Genomic DNA, 22,734 nt, shown 5'->3' on the forward strand with positions numbered 1-22,734 from the left:
AATTCAGAGAACATATAAAGGAGCCAGGGTGTGCTCTTTTAAAAAACAAAACAGTTCCTCACTCCTGTTCTCTCCAGACAGAAAGCGAAGGAAAATGAATGTGGATGTGTCCTTCATCCTGTGGGGTGTGTGATGGTTTGATACACAGGAAGCCCACACATTTTTAAAGGCATTTTGTCAGTGAGGACTGGTAGGGATAGAAACAGTACAAAGTGAAAGGGGCTGGCAGACCTCACACTTCTGCAGGCAGAAAGCAAGGTGGAAAGGCCATCCACAGGCAAACACAACAGTGTTCTGGAGAAGCAGCAGAACGGCTCAGTGGTGAGAGGGTAAAGCTTGGTGGTGGGGAGGGCCGTTCCCACGGTACAGAAATACGCGGCAAGGGAACCGACGGCATCAGGATTTCAGTTATCAGGGTCCAGTGAAAAGCCTCCGGTTTCACCATTCTGGAGTGGCAGTGTTCCCTGCAGTTCTGCTCTGCCTGCTTTCCACTGTGAGCTGGATAAACCACTTGTCTGTTCACAGAACTGTACCAGAGAAGCCTCCTGTATGTCTCGACCTGATTACCAGCAAGATTCTGGACTTGAGGATAAAGCCGTAGCAGGGAGAGGATCTGGGGGTTCTTAGAAGTATGTATGTTTTGAACAAGGAGGAATTTAAACCATTTGTGCCCCAAGGGTTGTCATGAGCTGTTGCATTAAAGAGGGCCACCAACCCTCTGGACCTCTTCTGTGGACAGGCCATGGCTACGGCCCCTCTCCTTGAAGGTGGTGGGATTCTGGGACAGCTCTGACCAATAGAATATGGCGGAAGTGACGTGGTGCCATTTTGCAGGCTTAGGCCTGATGACACTGGCAATATCTACTTCCTATTTCTTAGAAAATGCTGTCTGGAAGCCCCAAGCCCCAATATCAGTGGCCTGATCACAATGGAATAAAGTCATGTGCACCCAGGCTTCCACCTCTGCCCAGGCACCACGTCTATGTGGATCCTGGAGCCTCAACAGCACACACCAGGTGAGTACCACCCAAGTGGCCCAGATAATGCCACTTGAACAGAAACACCATCCAGCGGGGACCTGCCTGAATTCTCAACCCATAGAATCATGAACTCCATAAATTACCAAGTATGGGCCCAACTTATTATATAGGCAGCTACTAGTGTAACAATGATCTTTATAATTTATCTGCTTTGTTTTAGTTTTTTGAGATACTGCAGGAGCCCCAACATCCTGTCACTAACTTCTACATTCCAGCTGTAAGGAGAAGCCCAAACCTAGTCATTCTATAAAAATAATTTACAAAGTTCACTGCATTGGCGATGGAAAAGCCAATTTTCTCTGTGATATTATAAAATAAACAATTTACGAGACTTAATAAACTTCAACTAAATTTTACAATTATAACCAACTGTTTTCTCCTTATTACATGAACTAATGTCCACACATAATCAAGCCAAAGTATTCATGCTCAGGCTGTTCTTCAGTTCATTTAACAAATGGATATTTACATGTTTCTCATGACTGAAGCATGAGTAGCATCACAGATATAAAATTAAGATCATTTATAGTAGTCTAAGGCAGGGCTTTTCCAACACAACATAAAAAATGGTAATATATTGTGATAACTAGTACAGAACACGCAAAACCTATTAATAAAGGGATAAACAAAATGTATGTGTATGTACGTACATATTAGTGTATGATATCCTTTTTATAAATGACTGGTGCCTGGATGTATACTGCAGTATTAACAGCTAAAAATCAGAAACTTCAATACACATTAATAAAAAACAATGCCTAAGAAGAGACTAGAGGAAAGAGACTTTACATATTTCACATTTGACAAACGAATTGAATTTTGAGAAATATTTTACGACAAACTAATGTATCACTTGTGAAAATTTATAAACAAGGAAAAACCCACCACGACAAGTGAGTCTGGGTGGCCACGCTCTTTTGAGTTTGAAAGGTCCCTTGGCCTATGCAGTGGGGAAGAGTCAAGATGATTCCTCCAGGAAAATCCAAATGCCATCAGCTCACACGCCCACTCAGAGGTGGCAGACACTCCACTCACTTTTTTTTTAAAAGATTTATTTATTTATTTGAAAGAGTTATAGAGAGAGAGAAGGAGAGGCACAGAGAGAGAGAGAGAGAGAGGTCTTCCACCTGCTGGTTCACTCCCCAATTGGCCACAATGGCTGGAGTTGTACAGATCTGAAGCCAGGAGCCAGGAGCTGTTTCTGGGTCTCCCATGCAGGTGCAGGGGCCCAAGGACCTGGGCCATCCTATACTGCTTTCCCAGGCCATAGCAGAGAGCTGGATCGGAAATGGAGCAGTGGGGACTTGAACTGGAGCCCATATGGGATGCCGGCACTGCAGTTGGCGGCTTTACTCACTATGCCACAGTGCCGGCCCCTCAAGCACTTTTTCACCCCTAGCCTCCCCAGCTGGCCCAAGATGATGCCAATCCTGTGTCTAAACTGGCTGACTATTAAAAATGGCTCCATTGCTAACTGGTAATAGAGCAACTAAGCTCCAAGAGCTTGCTAAACTTACTACTACTCAGTTTTTGGCCAGAGCTTCCGCAGGACTGCTGGATGCCTACCTAGTTCAGTCACTCATTGTTCTAAGTCTGGATTAAGCCACCACCGAACAGTGGAATTCCACGCCTTGGCCTTTTCCTGCCCTTGCTCCTCCTATTCACCCAGCAGGATGGTATTTATTAAAGCACCATTACTGTTAAGCCACAAGGGACACTGAAGGGAGCAACAGGAAACAGGTCTGCAGGGACCGGAGCCGTGGCATAGCGAGTGAAGCCTCTGCCTGTGTTGCCAGCATCCCCTATGGGTGCTGGTTCCAGTCCTAGATGCTCTACTTCCGATTCGGCTCACTGCTAGTGCACCTGGGGAAAGAAGAAAGAGAATGGCCCAAGTCCTTGGGCCACTGCACCCACGTGAGAGACTGGGAAGAAACTCCTGGCTTCAGCATGGACCAGCCCCAGTCTTTGTGGCCATCTGGAGAGTGACATAGTAGATGGAAGATCTCTGTCTGTCTTTCCCTCTCTTCTGTCTCTGTAACTCTGCCTTTCAAATAAATAAAATCTTAAAAAAAAAAAATTAAAAGAAACAGGCCTGCAGAGAGTCCTTCAATTACTTATCAGGAGAATGGTGCTGGGGACAGTGGTGTTGACCTTAACGCTGCGAGTAAAATGGCACATTTTTCTTTGAATTGGGATTAGCCTTCTAAAATGCACATAAACTTTGCTCTTGTGAACGCTAGAAAACACATCTCATCCTGTAAGAGGGCTCCTTAGAGAGCTTAAAACAAAATTTGTGACCCACCTCAAGCTTTCCTAAGAGGCATGGTGTGCCCTAACCTTTCTCCATTTGCCCCGTTTTTAAAAACCACTTTTTCTTTTCCCCCAGTGTTGATACAAGTTACACACCATGACATGCCCCTGCTGCACACGGACAATTTAGTGATGTTTTCGTGAATTCACGCAGCTGTGCAGCCGTCACTACAATCCAGCTTTAGGACAGTCCCATCACCCTTCCAACTTCTCTTGAGTCCAGGGTGGGCGTTGGTGAACAAGCCCAGGTCTCACATTGGCGGCATGGGCTCATGCCCCCTGCCATGCGTTCTGGCCCCAGCCCCCTGCCAAGGCAGACCCTAGGTGGCGGCAGGTGATGGTTCTGGTAATTGGATTCCTGCCACTCATGTGGGACAGCTGGATTGAGTTCCTAGCTCCTGGCTCGGCCTTGGCCCAGTCCTGGCTGTCACAGGCATTTGGGGAGTGAACCAGCAGATGAGCAGATGAGAACCTACTGTGCACTCTCCCGCTCTACCTCTCCGAAAAATAATTTTAAGAAATCACTTGAGTCCATATGCAGCTGACCCCTGCTGCTACCTGGATGCCCTTTGAACTGTTTCCTAGCTTGATGGGTTTCTCTTCTCTGGACATCTCACATAAGCGGAATCTCATTGCAGTCCTCGGAGCCTGGTGCATTCCACATTGACAGCATCGCTGATGCGCGGCTGTGAGCCCGGCACCTTCCACATTGACAGCACCGCTGATGCGCGGCTGTGAGCCCGGCGCCTTCCACATCGACAGCACCGCTGATGCGCGGCTGTGAGCCCGGCGCCTTCCACACTGACAGCACCGCTGATGCGCGGCTGTGCTGCAGTGCCTATCAGCGCTTCCTTTCTTTCCTCACTGCTGAGTAACATTCCGAGCGATGGACACACCACATTTGGTTCACCCATCAGGAGCTGGCAGATGTTCAGACTGTTTTGTATTTGAAAGACAGAGTTACAGAGAGAGGCAGAGACAGAGAGACAGAGAGAGGTCTTCCATCTGCTGGTTCACTCCCCAGATGGCTGCAACGGCCGGAGCTGCGCCCATCTGAAGCCAGGAGCCAGGAGCTTCTTCCAGGTCTCCCACGTGGGTGAAGGGGCCCAAGGGCTTGGGCCATCTTCTACTGCTTTCCAGGCCATAGCAGAGAGCTGGACGGGAAGTGGAACATACAGGACTCGAACCGGCGCCCATACTGGATGCCGGCACTGCAGGCAGCAGCCTTATCTGCTATGCCACAGCACCGGCCCCATAGTGATTAATTTTATGTGTCAACATATCTGGGGCCCACGTGCCCAGGTTTTTGGTGAAACAATTTTTCTGGATGCTTCTGTCAGGGACCTCTGGGGGAGATCTACACTCCACAGTCTTCGGGTACTGCAGATTGTCATTCATTACGTGGGCGGGCTTGGTTCAGTTAGCCAAGGGCCTGAACAGACAAGAGGCTGACCTCTAGAGTAGACGCCTTTGGACTTCACCTGCGACATGGGCCCCTCCTGGTGTTTCCGCATCCTGATTTGGGACTGAAGCTGCAGCTTTATGCTCAGTCTACCGCCTACAGGTCTCCCCAGGTTCACCAGGCATTCCCAATTGTGCAAGCCAATTCCTTAAAATAAGTGTCTTCCAATACATACACACAGACACACACACACACAATCTATTGGTTTTATTACTCTGGAGAACCCTAATAAATATGGTAAGTTGGTCTAACTTTTAAAGAAATGGCCAAAATATTTTCCAAAGTGTTTATTATTATCACTTTATAATTCTATCAACTATGTATAAGAATTCTTGTGTCTGGGCCCAGCACTGTGGCATAGTGAGTTAACCTGCCTCCTGCAATGCAGGAATCCCATATGGGTGCCGGTTCAAGTCCCAGCTCCTCCATTTCTGCTTCAGCTCCCTACTAATGCACTTGGGAAAGCAGTGAAAGGTGGCCCAAGTCCTGGAGCCCCTGCCTCCCACGTGGGAGACTTGATGAGATTCCTGGCTTCAGCCTCGCTCAGCCCTGGCCATTATGGCCATTTGGAGAGTGAACCAGTGGATGGAAGTGTGGTTTGAGGCCTTTGTCTTTTAATTAAGCATGCTTCTAACTGACATGATTAAAGTTGTGGTAGAGGCCTTTCCAAGGTCAGAAGAAAAAGGGAGGAGTCTGTCCTGAGAATGAAATGTGGCTGTTATCTGCTTTCCTATGAATGCTTCGACTGTAGTTATTGTCTGTGTATATGTAACCATTCCAGATTCTGCTTGTTAGTACAGAGCAATGGTGTTGAACCTGGCCACTCACACAGCTCAGCATATGTGTGGACCACAATGTCACCAGTGACCATTCCTGCGGCTGCCACGTAACGTTAGGATATCAAATCAAATGTATGCATGTAACCATATAAAGGAGACAAAGAGGCTGAAACCATACATAAGAAAATAGCCCTCTTTGTTCAGGGCTCAGGATTTTGGATAAGAAATTCCCTCTGGTCCTTTTGAAGGCATAAAAAAGACTACTTCCTGTTAAAAGGCCTTGGTGTCTTATCTCCTATAGGAATCCTGCTACAAAACTCTCTCTCTCCCTCTCTCTCTGCAACTCTGCCTTTCAAAAGAAATAAAGATAAATCCTTAATAATAAATAAATAGAAGAATTGTTGTTTCTCCACATCCTGAACACACTATATTGTCCAACTATCCTAGTGGGATTATGATGTCTATTATGATGTCAGCTACATTTTCATTAATTCACATGTCTTTTTTTTTTTTTTTATGAGGTTTGGTTCTTCTTTTTTTTTTTTTAATGATTTATTTATTTATATGAGAGGAAGAGTTACAGACAAAGAGAGGGAGAGACAGAGAGAGAGATCTTCCATCTGCTGGTTCACTCCCCAAAGGGCGACAACAGCTGGAGCTGGATGAAGCCATGAGACAGGAGATTCCTCCAGGTCTCCCATGCAGGTGCTTGGGCCATCTTCTGCTGCTTTCCCAGGTCATTAGCAGGGAGCTGGCAGAAGTAGAACAGCCAGGACTTGAACCAGTGCCCACATGTGATGCCAGTGCCGCGGGTGGAGGCTTAGCCTACTGTGCCACAGAGCCGGGCCCAGATGCTTGGTTCTTTTGCTCATGTTTCAGTTGGGCTGTTTGCCATACTGTTCAGTTAAAGTTCTTTCTATGTTCCGTATGCGAGTCCTTTTTATTTATTTATTTATTTATTTATTTTTTGACAGGCAGAGTGGACAGTGAGAGAGAGAGACAGAGAGAAAGGTCTTCCTTTGCCTTTGGTTCACCCTCCAGTGGCCGCTGCGGCCAGCGCGCTGCGGCCGGCGCACCGCGCCGATCCGATGGCAGGAACCAGGAGCCAGGTGCTTTTCCTGGTCTCCCATGGGGTGCAGGGCCCAAGCACCTGGGCCATCCTCCACTGCACTCCCTGGCCACAGCAGAGAGCTGGCCTGGAAGAGGGGCAACCGGGACAGAATCCGGCGCCCCGACCGGGACTAGAACCTGGTGTGCCGGCGCCGCTAGGCGGAGGATTAGCCTAGTGAGCCGTGGCGCCGGCCCGCGAGTCCTTTATTATACATGATTTGCAAATATTTTCTCCAAGACTGTATTGTCTTTTCAGTTTCTTAATGAAGTCTGTTAAAGCACAAAATTTGGAGGCAGGCATTGTGGGAACAGCAGCTTAAGTTGCCACTTGATGCCCATATCTCATATGGGAGGGCTGGTCCAAGTCCTGACTGCTCCACCTCTGACCCAGCATCTGCTAACACACACAGGAAGGTAGTAGAGGGTGGCCTCCAGTGCTCGGGCCCCTGCGTGGCTCCTGGCTTTGACCAGGCCCAGCCCTGGCTTGGAGTGAACCAGTGAATGGAAGATCTCTGTCACTCTGTCTTTCAAATAAATAACTAAATCTTCTTTAGAAAGCATTTTAAAAGTTTAAATTTTAATGAAGTCAAATGCATCAATTTTTTTCTTCTATGACTTACGCTTTTGGCATCATATCTACTCTCTATTTAATCCAGTATTATGGAGTCTCTTCTGTGCCTTTTTTGAAAAGTTTCATAGTTTGAGCTCATAAATTTTGGTTCATAATTTATTTTGAGTTCATTATTATCTGTGGTTGGTTTCTGCATATGAATATCCAATTATCCAAGGACAATTTGTTGAAAAGATAACCCTTTTTCTATTTAAGTATCTTACAAGCAGCTCTTCCACAAATCAATGGATGAAAACTTACAAGACTTATTTTTGGACTCTCAATTCCATCCCACTGAGTTACATGGCTACCTTACACCGATGCAAAGCTTTCTTGATTACTGTCAATTCAGGGTACATTTTGAAATTGTGAAGCAAAAATGCTCCAATTTCATTTTTCTATTTATTTTAAGTTGTATTTGAAGCTACTATATGATAATCCTACTATAGTATCTGTACACTGTATTATGTGTACAGCAGCGTCAGAAATACCTACAAGACAGCAGTGGTAGGGAGGGCAGGAGATACTAATCTTCTCTAATAAGATTGATCTTACTTCCTGTGATAAGCTTGTTTGTTGACAAATGTTAGCATTTGTTCAGAAATACCCAAGGGGGAGCAGGCATCTAGCCTGGAGGTCAGCAACTCAGCACCCCCCTCCAGGTACCTGAAGGTGATGCCTCCAGCTTCCTGCTAAGGCAGATCCTCCCAGGCGGCGCTGATGGTTCCTGTCATCCCCGTGAGAGACCTGGACGGAGTTCCCAGCTCTTGGCCTGGTCCTGGCCCACGGTCAGTAACTGGGGCATCTGAGGAGTGAACCAGTGGAGGGAAGTGCTCTCTCTCCATCTACCTGTCCCTGCCTCTCAAGTAAATTTTAACAAAATCGAGTATTTAAAAAAAACACACACACCCCAGAGAAAACTAGTACTTACACAACTGTGGAATAAGCAATTCTTATGTAAAGTAGAGGCTCTCTCAACCAATTTAGATCTTTTAATTTGCCTTTTGTTCTTTCAGTTACAAAAGGAATTCATACTAATGGAAAAACCCATGCAAAACAGCAGTGTTCATCTTAAAAAAGGAAAGTCTCATTTCTCCTCCAGCCCACCCACCTCTTCCCCCAGGGGTTAACTCCCCCCGCCCTGCTCCGTTAGCTTCTGACTGGGGAGCAACAGAAGGTGCAGAGACCCTGAGACCATCTCAAGCCTCATTGCAGAAGGGCACTGCAGCCTGTTCCCCATTAAACTTGGCATCAGGGTAGTGAGTGTGTGTGTGTGTGTATGTGTGCACACAGTGATAACTCCTGAAACTTGTTCTACAGGAAGTGTTAGTAAACCTTCTTTAAAAAGAATGGGAGAAAGGAAGGAAGTGGGGACAAAGGACTGTGGGGGTAGATATCTTTCAGGTTTAAATAAATTTGGAAAGCACTGGGTTAAACAGAATAGCAGTATACACTGTGACTACTCCCACCTTTCCTAAAACTAAAATTAGCACCCAATCTTTTCCTCCTGGATCACCTGGCAAAATCTAGAAACACTCGAGGTCTTCACAAAAACCTGGTGTGGGAAGCAGGGTGGTTAGAGCCCCCTTCCCCATTATTGGAAGGGAGGCAATTCATGGAGCTGAACAAATATAGATATTCAGAAATACGTGCAGGGCCTTATAAATTTGCAACTGCCCAGAAGACTGACAAAGTAAAGGCAGGAGGCTGTCTGAAGATTCTGTCTTTACTGTGCTGGAAAAAGTGGTTTCATTTCTGTTCTGCATTAGCTTTCCTCTGACTGTAATATAAGAGAATGAAGCTAGAGACAGGGGCTTGACTCTAAAATTAAGTGCACTGACTTATTTTCTTATAAGAAGTAAACACAATCAAGGGTCTCTATATAAATCCTACTCAGGAGCTAATAAAAAAATAGAATTAAAATAGTTTGCAATATTCTTACTTTATTATAAAAGAACCTTTAAGAGGCTAATGAAAAACTGCTGTGAGATTATGGTATTTATCTGTACTGACTGCAGTCATCTATGCTATACAAATGTTTGCGAAATAATGGAATTAGAAGTATGAGTCTACTTTGGAAAACATATATTATGAACAAACTGTGCATGGGTTTCAAAATTGCTTCTGCAGCAACATAAACTCACACTTTAAATTCCAATATAACACAAACTTCTGATATTTTCATATGTGCGAAAACAGAAGTAAATTTGAAAATATCTCTTTATGGGTTCAAATTCAAATCAAGGTACAGCTCACAGGGAGCGCTGTTAAGCTTGGCATTGAGATTGGATGGGATCTTTATTTCCAAACCCCAGGCATGAATGATAACCTTGCCTTTCTGCTGGAGTTTAATTGGCTTAAGCAATCAGGGAGGATTTCCTACTGAAGTGATCCTCATGGAGGCTAAAAGAGCTGTTGTGTGTCCTAGGTGGAAGCTTTCCTAAATTCCAGTCCAGGAAGGAGAGAATAGGAGCAAAAAGTCACAAATGCAGAAAAGTCTGCGCTCCACAATTAGGCTTTTTGCTGTTGTTTCTTTATTGTTGCTCGGAACAAGAAATGTGTTTGATAACTGCCATATGTATTTGTAAATGTCAGATAGCCTCTTCACGCCTTGATAACCAAACTCCATCTATGTGTTCAATGCCCTATTCAAGCTTCCTCCATGGAATTTATTGCCCAAAGGACTCCTCTCACTCTAAGCAACTTGATTCTTCCTTTTTATTTAAAATTTGTTTTAAACATTTATTTATTTATATGAAAGTCAGAGTTACAAAGAGAGAGGGAGAGACAGAGCCATTTCCATCCATTGGTTCACCCCCCAGATGGCCTCAATGGTCAGGACTGGGCCAGGCCAAAGCCAGGAGACAGGAGCTTCATCCAGGTCTTGTGTGACAGAGGCCCAGGTACTTGAACCATTAGCTACCACCTCCCAGGGTAAGCATTAGCAGGGAGCTGGAACAGAAGTGGAGCATCAGGACAGGAACTGGTGCCCATATGGGATGCCAGCGTTGCAATCAGCGACTTTACCTGCTACATCACAGCGCCGGCCCTACAGTTTGATTCTTGTTCATGTCTCTCATTGAGAATGTCACCATATTAAATGTACTTTAAGTGGCCATTTAACTTGGTTAGTTTACATTTCCTATTTGTTGAGAATCTAGGAGACTTTAGATGGTGGTAATAAAATGGTACATCTCTTTGGAGAGTCTACAATACGAGGCATGATGCTGTTTACATAAGCATTCTATAAATATTTACTGACTGATATGACTGTTCAGGGCTTCTCCAATATAATCCTTGGGAGAAAGTGTTTCTCTACTATGAGGATGGTGAATTGCTTATTTGTTTTATGAACTGTTTAAACATACTCTATAATTTAAGTAATTGAAGACTACATCTAATTTTTTTTTTTTTTCTTAGAACAAAGCAGCATCATAGCCAGGCCAGCCAGGGACAGATCACCTATGGATTCAGGTACAGAGCGCTGTGAGGGAATTAACTGTTGAATGACAACTGGACTTTGCCCAGGCTCTGTCATCACAGGGGAAGGGTGAAGGCAATATTGTCACACATGCACACACTCATATATCTACAAGCTATCAAGAATCTACAAAAGCAATGTGGCCGTCTCATTCACTCATTCAACAACCCATGATGGAAAACCCTCTGTGGAATGGGTTCTCTACAGGCATCGGGGAACTTGGTAAGAAACAGCAACCACTCATGTTGGCTCTCCAAAGCAGATTCAGAAAAAAATCAACCTATAAATTCACCTTTCCACTTCTGTGTGAAACCCTATTATGTATGGCTACCAGGTGTGTTAAGACATTTTCATATCATTGCTTAGAGCAATGCAAATAGCTTACTTTGCCTACTAGAAACTCTTTCTTTCTTTCTTTTTTGACAGGCAGAGTTAGACAATGAGAGAGAAAGACACAGAGAGAAAGGTCTTCCTTCCGTTGGTTCACCCCCCAAGTGGCCGCTATGGTCAATGTGTTGTGGCAGGCGCACTGCGCCGATCCGAAGCCAGGAGCCAGGTGCTTCCTCCTGGTCTCCCATGCGGGTGCAGGGCCCAAGCACCTGGGCCATCCTCCACTGCACTCCCAGGCCACAGCAGAGAGCTGGACTGGAAGAGGAGCAACCGGGATGGAATCCGGCGCCCCAACCGGGACTAGAACCCGGGGGTGCTGGCGCCGCAGGTGGAGGATTAGCCTAGTGAGCTGCGGTGCCGGCCGAAACTCTTTCGTTGGAGTTTCATCTCCTGCCACCAAACTCCTATGCTGCCAAGATGCTGCTGGGGACAAACCAAGACAGACTGTAGGCAGTATGAGCAAACTTACCCCTCGCTGTGTGCACACAAGCTCCTAACCTGACACGGGGGCCGGGTTGGCACAGATGCTCCCTGTCCCTGTCAATTCATAAAACAGCTGCTGACCCACTGGGATGCTTCATAGCTTCGCATTTTTCTTTGAAAACTTAACAGTGAAAGGCAAAATAGAAAACGTTCTTACCAATTGCAAAAATATGTATATATTTTAATTGTGGAATAAAAATGAGCTGGTGTATATTTTTTTTTGATAGGCAGAGTTAGACAGTGAGAAAGAGAGAGAAAGAGACAGAAAGAAAGGTCTTCCTTCCATTGGTTCACCCCCCAAATGGCCGCTACGACCGGCGCTGCGCCAATCTGAAGCCAGGTGCTTCCTCCTGGTCTCCCACGCGGGTACAGGGCCCAAGGACTTGGGCCATCCTCCACTGCACTCCCTGGCCACAGCAGAGAGCTGGAATGGAAGAGGAGCAACCGGGACAGAATCCGCTGCCCGACCAGGACTAGAACCCGGGGTGCTGGTGCTACAGGCAGAGGATTAGCCTAGTGAGTGGCGGCGCCGGCCGCCGGTATATACTTTTAAAACCAGAAAAAAATAAAAATAATTATCTCATCCTGTGCTCAACAGTAACCTGCTAAATTGATTCTGAAAACAGCAGAAATGGGCAGTTTCAGCTAGGCAGCTTTCTATCTGAGGCATCGTAAAATGATCTACTGATTCTGTAGGCTAAAAGTGCAATGGTAGGGTCAAAATTTATCCTGTTAGAATGAAAATCCATTCTGCAACAGTGTTTTTAGAAGAAAGAATGTCACCTTTAAAAGAACAATTGGATTTCATTCAAACATTAGTTCATTAAACTCTGAATCAGGAAAATAAAAAAATCTACACAATTAATTTGACGAGAAATGTGGCTGCTACATTTTAATTTTAAAACTAATATGTCATTTTTTTCTTTGCTTGTTTGTTTTAAATCAAAGGGATTTCTCCCGGGATTGCAAAAGAATGAACAGTTAGCCTATCTCGTGTAGGAAGGAGCAATTTCTACTCTTAAAAAACCAGGAGGTTCGCCTACAGGATCACCTGGGACAGACTTGGCCAGTGCAAGCAGGCCAGAAGGTTAGGGGAGCCTGGGAATGTTGAACATCAAGAAAGGAATTAGGGCTCTGTGAGATCAGAGGGAGCTGCACAGGAAATGTGAACAGTAACCCTTTCATATCTCTCCGCCTCCTCCCACGGCCCGTGATAAATGCAGTCCACTGCCGCCCCGTTATGCGAAGATACAAGCCAAGAGCACAGGGGGTTGGGGGCGGGAAGAGAAGAGAGCTGGCTTGTACACGCGCACACACAGAGCACAGTATACATGTGCAATGAGATGACAGAATGATGCTGCTCCAAAGACAGCCTTTCGCCTTTCTAATTGCCACATGTGCACTCTATCACCGCCTTATCCAACAGAGCCCCAAGTAAAAATTCCAAAGAAACAGGCAGGGGCCGGGGGATGGAAGAGTTGGCAGACTCTGTGTAAGGAGGGGAACATGGCTCCTATAAAGCTGACCGAACAGAAAGGTCTCCACCCTGGCTTATGTTTAAACATCTTGTTCCGAGCCCGTCTTTAGGGAAAGCATTCCTTCCACAATAAATAATAGGCAATCAGATCAGAAATTCTTACTCCATCCTTTATCTGCTCTATGTAAAAATTTCCTCAATATTGTAAGCCAGCAGCTTGGAGAATTCAACAGATCATAAACTCTTTTTCTTTTTTTTTTTCCAAAAGCAGAGTTCAGAGAACATCATCAAGGTAGTTTCAAGTGTTTCTATGGCTAACTGGGAAAAGCAGATGCAGATCTTCGACCTCTGCTCGGGATCTCAAGAGAACAAGACAGTCCGACCACCTCTGTCTGTGGGAAAGAGGGAGATGCTCCATCTCCATAACTATGTGAGCCTGAGAGGTATTAATCCACAACACATACACACACACACACGCATGCACGCACGCACCTCAGATGGTGAGGGCATGGGGAGGGGTGACAAAATATCAAAGCATGATGGAGAAAAACATAGTTCCAATGGGATAAGTTTAGTCTATGGAATGGGATCTCATAAATCACCCTGAAACAATCTTTAACTATTTCCATTGGTATAACTTCAAGACAGCGACGGTTTGCCACAGACTGGCAAAAAAAAAAAAAAGAAAAAGAAAAAAAGAAAAGAAAGTGAACAGAGATGACTAAGCAAACCATCAACCAAACTCCAAAGGCCTGGCGCTGTGGAACTACCTAGAAGAGGGCACAGTGCCATCACAGCGCTGCTTCCTCGTCAGCAGGGCGCCTTCTCCAGAGCTCCCAGCCTGCCTTAAGAAACACTCTGCCCCACCGTGCTTTTGTGAAGTTGGACAACAGCAAAAGCAGCGGATGAGATTCAATTTCAGACTTCCTACACTGCCCTGAACAGCCGATGTCTTCTTTCTCCAGTACTGGCTCACAGACTGGCCTGCCTCATGACTCGAGCAAGATTACGGTGCTCGCTCTTTCCACGGGCTCCGCGTCGCTGCCACCCATATGGGAAACCAGGATGGAGTTCCTGGTCCCTGGCACTGGCCTGGCCCAGACCTGGATGTTGCAGTCATTTAGGGAGTGCACCAATGGACGGAAGATTCTCTCTCTCTGCCTGTCAAATAAATAAACAAACAAATCTTTCTTAAAAAAAAAAAAAAAGAAGAAGAAAATATGCTCATCAAACTCCCAAATCAGAGTAAATACAATACTCACAACTTTATTTTCCCTCAACCCTCCTAGTATCCCTCCCTTTCTATCACAAAATACCATAACTGCCATCAAAATTCTCAGAGTTCCCACTGCACCAGCCTCTGTTTCCTCTTGGTGGTATAGCCAAGGACACAGCAAAAGGCATCTTTCAATCCCAACCTCCTTCCCTCTAGGGCTTCTGTCCTGTGACTGTCCTCCACACAGGGACACCAACGTAGACACAGGCTTGCAACGTTAACTAGGAGGACGTGTCGGAGACAACCTGCCCCTCCTTTGGAACGAGTCCCATGTGACGCATCGTAGCCCTTCATTCCTAAAAGCTGAGCAGGGCTCACCCTCGCATCTCCAGCCTTCCAGGGGAGGAGGCGGAGGAAGTAAACGCCTGGACCCCAGGGACGTGATAAAGCCAGCTGCACAAGAATAACAAAACTAACAGAACTAACAGCCAGATTCTTCCCAATTTTAAAAATCAACCCAGAAGTTTTAGTTTTGAAATCTCACTGATGGATACTGAACTACCAGCATGGAGATGGAAGGTCCAAGGAAGGTGGGATTTCAGTCCTAGACAACCAACCGCTCTACCCGCTTCTGCAGGCTGTTAGGAAGATTATCAGACGACGTGAAAAATGCTGGGCATCCACCCAGCGCATGGTAACTCCTCAACAGATGTCAGCTGCTCTTAGCATCACTGCAGAAGTAAACACAAACCTAACAATGGAAGGCCAGGAACCAAGAAAAAAGCCTAGGTTTTTTCTAAACATATAAAAATTTTTACTGTATGAACACAAAACTTTATGTGCATATAAATATTTAGAAGAGTAAATGGCAACATGATGTTTTCTGGGAACAAGGGAACCTGGTGGTCAAGGGAACTAGAGTCTGATCTATGCTGCTTTTTTGTTTGTTTGTTTTGAACAGCAGAGTTACGGAGAAAGACAGAGAGAGAAACAGAGAGACAGAGAGAGGTCTTCATCCTCCAGTTCACTCCCCAAAGGGCCACAACTGCAGGGGGTGGGCCAGATGGAAGCCAGGAGCTTCATCTAGGTCTCGCGTGAGTGCAGGGTCCCATCTTCTGCCGCTTTCCCAGGCACATGAGCAGCAAGCTGGATCAGAAGCAGAGCAGCCAGGACTCAAACCAGCACCCATACAGGCTGCTGGTATCCACACGGAGGCCTTACTCGCTGCACCACAATGTGGGCCCCAGTTTTTTTTTTTTTTTTTTTTTTTGAAAGTATTCAGTACTCTGTACCTAATTTGTTTTGAATAAGAAAACATATTTACATAATGCAGTATCTCAGTAAGTTACTTCAATTCCACAGCTGATTTCAGTATTGCACAAAAAGTTTACTTTTATAGTTAATGTATCCAAATTTCCAAAACCTGATTTTTTTAATTTAGTAGTATCATTAAGGCCTTATGTTATAAGCTACTGTCAATCATCTGTCTAAAGACATTACTAATTGCTATTTTAAAAATATTTGATTGTGCCAAAAGAAAAGCCCCTCCCCCCACAATTTTATTAAGTTGTAAAACCACTCACTGTATTTAATCAAGGCACAAGGAGACTTTCAAAGTCCAGGAAGCCATAAATCAAAACAGCTTTACAAAAAAAAAAATTTACCTTTTGCTTTAAAATTTTGTTATGTGCTTACATTTAATAAGCCACACACAGAAGGCTGAATTCTTGATTCTTTTAAGGTCATTGGCTTGCCTATTTAACATCATTGTAACGATTTCAAACATCTTCAGAGTTGCTATAATTAAAAACTCTCCTCCCAAGCTCCTCCTAACTTCTCGCCACCATTATTGGTGCCGCTTGTAAAATTCTTTCTTCCCTTCTAGTGCACGGCTGTAACTTTAACTTTTCATCCCACTCCTTTCCTCCTTCAGATCCTCTACATTTTAACCAATAAGGGGTGGAAGAAACAGCCCCCCACAGCTCTTGGTTTCCCGTGGCTGAGGCACGGAAGTAAGCCACATGTCCCCCAGGCCAGACCTTTGCTGGACAGCCCCTCGCTGACAAATCGACTTAGAAACCAAAGGCCCTCCAACACCTGAGAGACAGGGGAAGCATCCGCTGACCCCAGAGGGAGGGCTCTGGGCTGCGTGGGAATCCTCACCCCTGAGACCACACGGGAGTCTGGGATTGTGTGAAGTGTATCTTCGAAAGATATATTTAAAGTTCAAGAAAAGTGTATTCTGTAAGTTGCTGGGAAAGAGTGCTTGACCAAAAGGTTATTGTCTCCTAATTTCAACTCAAAAGCACAGATGTGATTTCTAGCACGCAGAGTAATTCAGCTCTACTTGTAAAGGTGGAGAGCAAGAGCGTCAACGGATCTCTTTCCTCCCTGAGGCTGTGCCCACCTAATCGCGATCACCACAACGGTATTTTCCATCTCGAGACGTGGCCTGGATCCCTCAAGAAAAAAAGGGATGATCCTCTGGAAATCTAGATAAATGTACCGTCCTCAGCTTCCTCGGGGGAAACTGGTGACTGGACATTCATTCCTCTGCGTCACCCTGGGGCCAGATTACTTCCAGGTGTTGCAACTGGGACAATCAGTCACAACATGTCACTTACCTAATATTAGGTCAGCGCATAAATAAACAGGCAAGGCACACACAATCCCTTCTTCCAATCCTCCTTATTTAAGGGAGCAAGACAGCTGATTTCTTCCTCTTGACATTCTAAGAGGATGTTAAGCCAACTTCTTTGCTGAACAAAAAAAATTAAAAATAAAAATGCTGTCAAGTGGAAACCTAGCTCTCCTGGGGACCCTGGTCAGTCACGCAATTTTTAGAGTTAGAAAGGATCAGAAGAGAGCTGTGCTCCCCACCTGACAGGTCTGTTCCTGGAGAATGGCAGGGTCCTTGTCTTCACGCAAGAAAGAATTCAGGTGTGAGACAGAGAGTAAGTGGAAAGCAAATAGCAAGGTTTATTAGGGCAGGGACATCCATAAGAATGGATGGGCACCTCTCCAGACAGAACCTGAGAGAGAGTGCCCAGTCAGACTGGAGGAGAGCGAGGTTACATGGTTAAGTGGACAGAGTACACCTGGGCAGAGGGCTGAGCCTGCAGTCAGGTTGAGGCGAGGGGGGGATGTTAAGGGGATGGGTCTTGCCTCCCCACCTCAGCTCCTCCTGGAACAAAGGACTTTTTGGATGTAAATACGAACAATTCCTATCTGAGTCCCCCCCACCCCCCGGAAGTTATCAGACAGGGGGAAGCCTGGCTGACATAGAGGAAGGATGGGCAGGACCCCCTGGAAGATTGGTAGGATGTTTACAGTGCAGATACTGGGCTGCACCTGGGAGGTTATCGGGATGACTTTGAGATGCATATGCTGGACCTAGATGTCACCTTAGGCCTTTGTCACACTCACATAAGCTCATATCTGACTTCCTACATAACAGATCTAGCCCGAGATCTGAGACTGCTGAATGGTTTGCCGCAGCCACACAGAGAGAGAACCAAAGCTGGGCAGCAGGCCTCCCTGCCTCCACCCTGGTGCCACTGGCATCACACACCCTGTATCTTGGTCATCAGGCCACAAAATTACCTGCTGAAAAATCCGAGAAAGGCAAGCTTGCCATCGTTAAAAATGACTTAGCGACGGCACTGTTTGCTGCAGGAGGTTAGCCCTAGCAACTGCACTGGGCCGGCCCCTCCCTGCAGGTTCCCAGGCAAGGCTGAGAGTCCATTAAGACCTGGCTTCCCTAAGTGGTCTTTTTTGTGTCCATTCTGGAAGCCCTGAGAAAGCCCCAGCCAGCCGCCCTCAGTAGACAGGGTGTGAAGCTGAGGCCCATGTGAGCAGGTCCCATGCCCAGGCACACTGGGGACTGCAATAGCAGAGGCTCAGAGCAGCAAGGGGACAGCCTCTGGCACCGAGCGAACAGTAGTGAGAACCCAAACGCCAGGCCCCGTGCTGCTCCGCGTGGCAACTGGCCGTGACACCTCCGAAAACAATCTTCCATGTTTACTGCATGTCACGTAATGTTTCCCCAAAATCCGCCATAAAACCCAGTAAGTCAATAACCCCAGACATATTCTGGACCTTACACTTTGTTATAGCAAACACCAAATACAAGATTTTCTCCTTTAATTTCAGGTCTGACTTTTTCTATTTTCCCGCCTTGGTAAATAACAAAGAAAACAGCCAGAAAGTGGGCAAGAGAGAAAATGAAATATTATCTTTTTAAAATATAATGTGGAAACAGATCGAGAAATTATGAGAAGTAATAGGACATAAGGACTTATTTTTAAACTTTCTTAAGGTTCATTTTGATGTATACTTCCAAGAAAAGGCAATTTATATAAGGTTTTCACCGTCTTTCTGCTCATATAAAAACTAATGAAACAAATACTTTATAAAATATTTAAAATGAAAATTTAGTAATAGCTTGACATAAAAATCTTAGATTAATGGAAACTGAGAAGAGGATAAGTAAAACCTTATTCATTTCCTGTTTCATACTAAGGGAAATCAAGAGATAATTCTTGTTCTTGGCTGTTAATTATGGGCATTATATAAAGTTTCCAAAAACCTTTTTACAAAAAATATTTTTTTTTAAATTTATTTGAAAGGCAGAGTCACAGAGAGACAGACACAGAGAGAGAGAATCTGCCATCCACTGGTTCACTCCCCAAATGGCTGCAACAGCCGGGACTGGGACTGGGCCAGGCTGGAGCCAGGAACCTGGCACTCGGGCCATCATCTGCTGCTTTCCCAGGCACATTAGCAGGCAGCCAGATGGGAAGTACAGCAGTCAGAATGTGAATAGGTGCCCATGTGTGTGGCTTAACCTGCTATGCCATGTCACTGGCCCCCAAAAAACCTTTAAAAAAAATCTCTAGCAGACTTCAAATGCTGTGTAACTCTATCAAAATAGACCATAAACTAGTCCATAAATACACCAACAAAAATTAGAAAAGCAGAATGCATAATCAATTCATTAATAATTACTACCAAAAGTTTAAGAGTCACTTGGGTACTTGCTCAACACTCTCCTAAATAACTGCTGGATCAAAAGGAACTGTCGGCACACAATCATATGCATTTTAACAGCTGCTATTATTCAGAATGCACACCAACCTACACAGGATATAGTCAAACTGTAGAGAAAAAAATTAAACATCTTGAGTGTTTTCCACTTTTATATTAGGGTATAAACTTTCTGTAATAATACGGAGACTCAAAACTACAGAGGCTCAAAGTGAGACACAGGTTTTTCTTTTTCAACATGTGGTGACCAAGGGAGGGGCACCTGCCAAGGTCACGTTGGGACCCAGGCTAGCTCGGCTTTCCTCTACGTGGCTTCCAGCTCTGGACCTGATGTGCTGCTTTAGCTGGAGTAACATCCCAGGCCGAGGGAAGGGAGGAGGGAAGGTCCTCGGCCAGTCGCCTGTCTTCCAAGGGTGACCTTACGCCCACTACCATTTGCTCCTTAGTCACACAGCCACACCCTCCTGCGGGAGAAGCTGAGCTCATGGCTTCCAGATGCACAGCCGAATCTAGGGGCTGATTCCTCTGAGAAAAGGTAGGTTCTGAAAGACTCCGGTGTGTCTTCCACATTATCTTTCTCACTTAAAAAAATGAAATGCAACTCAAATACAAAGGGAAATGGGACAGAACCAAAAATGGCTTGTTTTTTTTTAATTCTTTCACTTTAGCTGGATTCTTAGTCACAAAGGCACTAGCAAATATCAAATTAAGCAATTGGAAAGACACACCAGTGCCTTTTGAGGATGGCTCAGCCCCAGGCCAACAAATCCAATCCTGTGCTATAACGTACACTGAGAACTCGTCTATTCCCTTTGCTTGTTTGAGGCTTTTAAATTGTGTTGAGGCCAGTGTCAGAGCGCAGTGGGTTAAAGCCATGGCCTGCAGTGCCAGCATCCCATATGGGTGCCGGTTCATGTCCTGGCTGCTCCACTTCCGGTCTAGCTCTCTGCTATGGCCTGGGAAAGCAGTGCAAGATGTCCCAAGACCTTGGGTCCCTGCACCTACATGGGAGACCTGGAAGAAGCTCCTGGTTCCTGACTTTGGATCAGCTCAGCTCTGGCCAGTGAGGATATTTGGGGAGTGAACGAGCAGATGGAAGATCTCTCTCTGTCTCTACCTCTTTCTGTAACTTTTTTTAAGATTTTATTTATTTATTTGAGAGGTAGAGTTATATACAGAGAGGGAGACACAGAGAGAGAGAGGTCTTCCATCCGCTGGTTCACTCTCAAATGACCACAATGGCCAGAGATGGGCTGATCTGCAGCCAGGAGCCAGGTGCCTCTTCCTGGTCTCCCATATGGGTGCAGAGGCCCAAGGACTTGAGCCATCTTCTACTGCTTTCCCAGGCCATAGCAGAGAGCTGGATTGGAAGAGGAGCAGCTGGGACTAGAACCGGCACCTATATGGGATGCTGGCACTGCAGGTGGAGGATTAATCTACTGCACCCCAGCACCAGCCCCTATAACTTTTTCAAAATAAATAAATCTTTAAACCAAAATAATTGATGTGTTGTTATTGTACACCCTGACTAACTTAAAAGGAGTTTCACGCAGACTGTTTTATAGCTTTCCACAATGGTATTCTAGCACTAGACAGAAATTAATCTACTGCTGATACATTAACTTTTGAAATTTCTGGACCAGGTACTTTTTAAAAAACATTACTGAAGTATAGTTTAAGTAGAACAAGACATACACATTGTAAATCTACTTGTCAATAGAGTTGATCCAGTTTATCTACCTATAAAATCACCACCTTAATTTAGGTGTATCACACATACCTCATCCCAAAAAGTTTCCAGGTCACTACATTCGGGTCAGTCACAACCCACCCTTTGCTGCAGGCAGCAACTCACCTCCTCTCTCTTTTTAAGCATTTCTGATGGAATAATCTACAGCACTGGTTACACTCATCACGGTTTGCGTTATTTTGTGTCTGGCTAGCTTTACTCAACGTCTTTTTAGATTTACCCCTGTTGCTCATATGCATCAGTATTTATGATCTTTTGCTGCTGCGTAGTCTATGGCATAAACATACCACAACGTGTCCATCCACTAATGAATGAACGACAACTGCTTTCACTCTGAGGCTATCATAAATATTGCTGCTGTGAACATTCATGTACAAGTCTATGTGAACATATTTTTGGTTCTCTCAGGCAAATTGTTAGAAGTGTAACTGGCAGGTCTTACAGAAATAATGTGTTTAACTTGTAAAGAAACTGACATTCTTTTCCAAAAAATGGTTTTATCATTTTACATTCCCATTGGCAATATTTGAAAGCTCCAAGTGGTCTACATCTCAGCCAAAACTTGCTCTTCAGTGATTTTTAACTTTAGCTATTGTAATCAATATACGATGGTATCTTGTTATTGCATTGATTGGCATTCTTTTCATTTTATTAATACTATCTTTTAAGGAACAGAAGTCTTACATTTTTATGGAGTCACATTTATCAGTTCATGCTTTCTGTGTTCTAGAAATTTCTGCCCACACCAAGTTTATGAATATTTTCTCCTGTGGCTTCTCCTTTTTTATTTTATAGTTTTGGTCTTTTATATTCAGGTCCATGATGCTTTCTGAGTTATCTTTGTTTACGAAGGTAAGGGCTGAAAGTAAATTTTCACATATGGATATACGAAGTTGTAGTACCATTTGTTTAAAAGACTGTCTTTTCCCATTCAATTTCCTTGGCACCACTTTGAAATGTCAATGGGTCACACATACATGGGAATATTTCTAGTCCATCAAGTTATATGTCTACATGTCAATGTCAACACTGCGTTGGGAACTGCAGCTTCACTGGAAGTCTTGAAATAAGGTAGTGAATATCTTCCAATAGTGTTTTTGCTCTCTCTCTCTTTTTTTTTTTTAAAGTTTTCTAGGTTCTTTATATTTCCATATAGATTTTAAATTTCACTTTCTAACTGTTCATCACTGGTAAGTACACCTGATTTGGTTAAATTCTCACTGTTTTCAAGTTCACTGAACTTCTTTCCTTAAATATCTAATCTGCAGTTAAGCCATCCAGGAAAAGTTTCACTTTAGTTATTTTTTTGAGATGTTCAAACATTTTATTTTTTGTATCTGCTCTTTCTCCTTATGTTTGTGTGTGGGTCGATTGATTTCCAAAGCCGTTTCAGCGTGCCTGTCTGGCAGTTCCATTGTCTCTGTAATTGGGGGGTCTATGTCTACTGACTGACGCTTTTGTCTTGCTCTTTTATCCAATAATGTTTGGACGCAGTTCACCGTGAATTTTATGTTGCTCCGTGCTAGGTTTTGTTGTCTTTGTTTAAAGAGTGCCGGGCTTCCTCTGGCAGGCTGTTAAGT

The 22,734-nt window shown here is 44.7% G+C and overlaps 1 protein-coding gene and 1 long non-coding RNA gene across 2 annotated transcripts in view; both read right to left on the reverse strand.

Annotated features, from left to right (window-relative positions):
• LOC149122826 (uncharacterized) overlaps positions 1-8,121 on the reverse strand; it is a 36,946-nt gene extending 28,825 nt beyond the window's left edge. The window contains exon 1 of the long non-coding RNA XR_016219245.1: positions 7,978-8,121. This is a non-coding gene — a long non-coding RNA (uncharacterized LOC149122826). The remainder of the gene's footprint in view (positions 1-7,977) is intronic.
• Positions 1-22,734, reverse strand: part of ZNF438 (zinc finger protein 438) — a 154,911-nt gene that overhangs the window by 87,218 nt on the left and 44,959 nt on the right. The gene's annotated exons all lie outside the window — the stretch shown is intronic.

This window comes from Oryctolagus cuniculus, chromosome 13 (assembly GCF_051225735.1).
Source record: "Oryctolagus cuniculus isolate XC-2025 breed Fujian yellow rabbit chromosome 13, ASM5122573v1, whole genome shotgun sequence".
Taxonomy (NCBI): Eukaryota; Metazoa; Chordata; class Mammalia; order Lagomorpha; family Leporidae; genus Oryctolagus; species Oryctolagus cuniculus.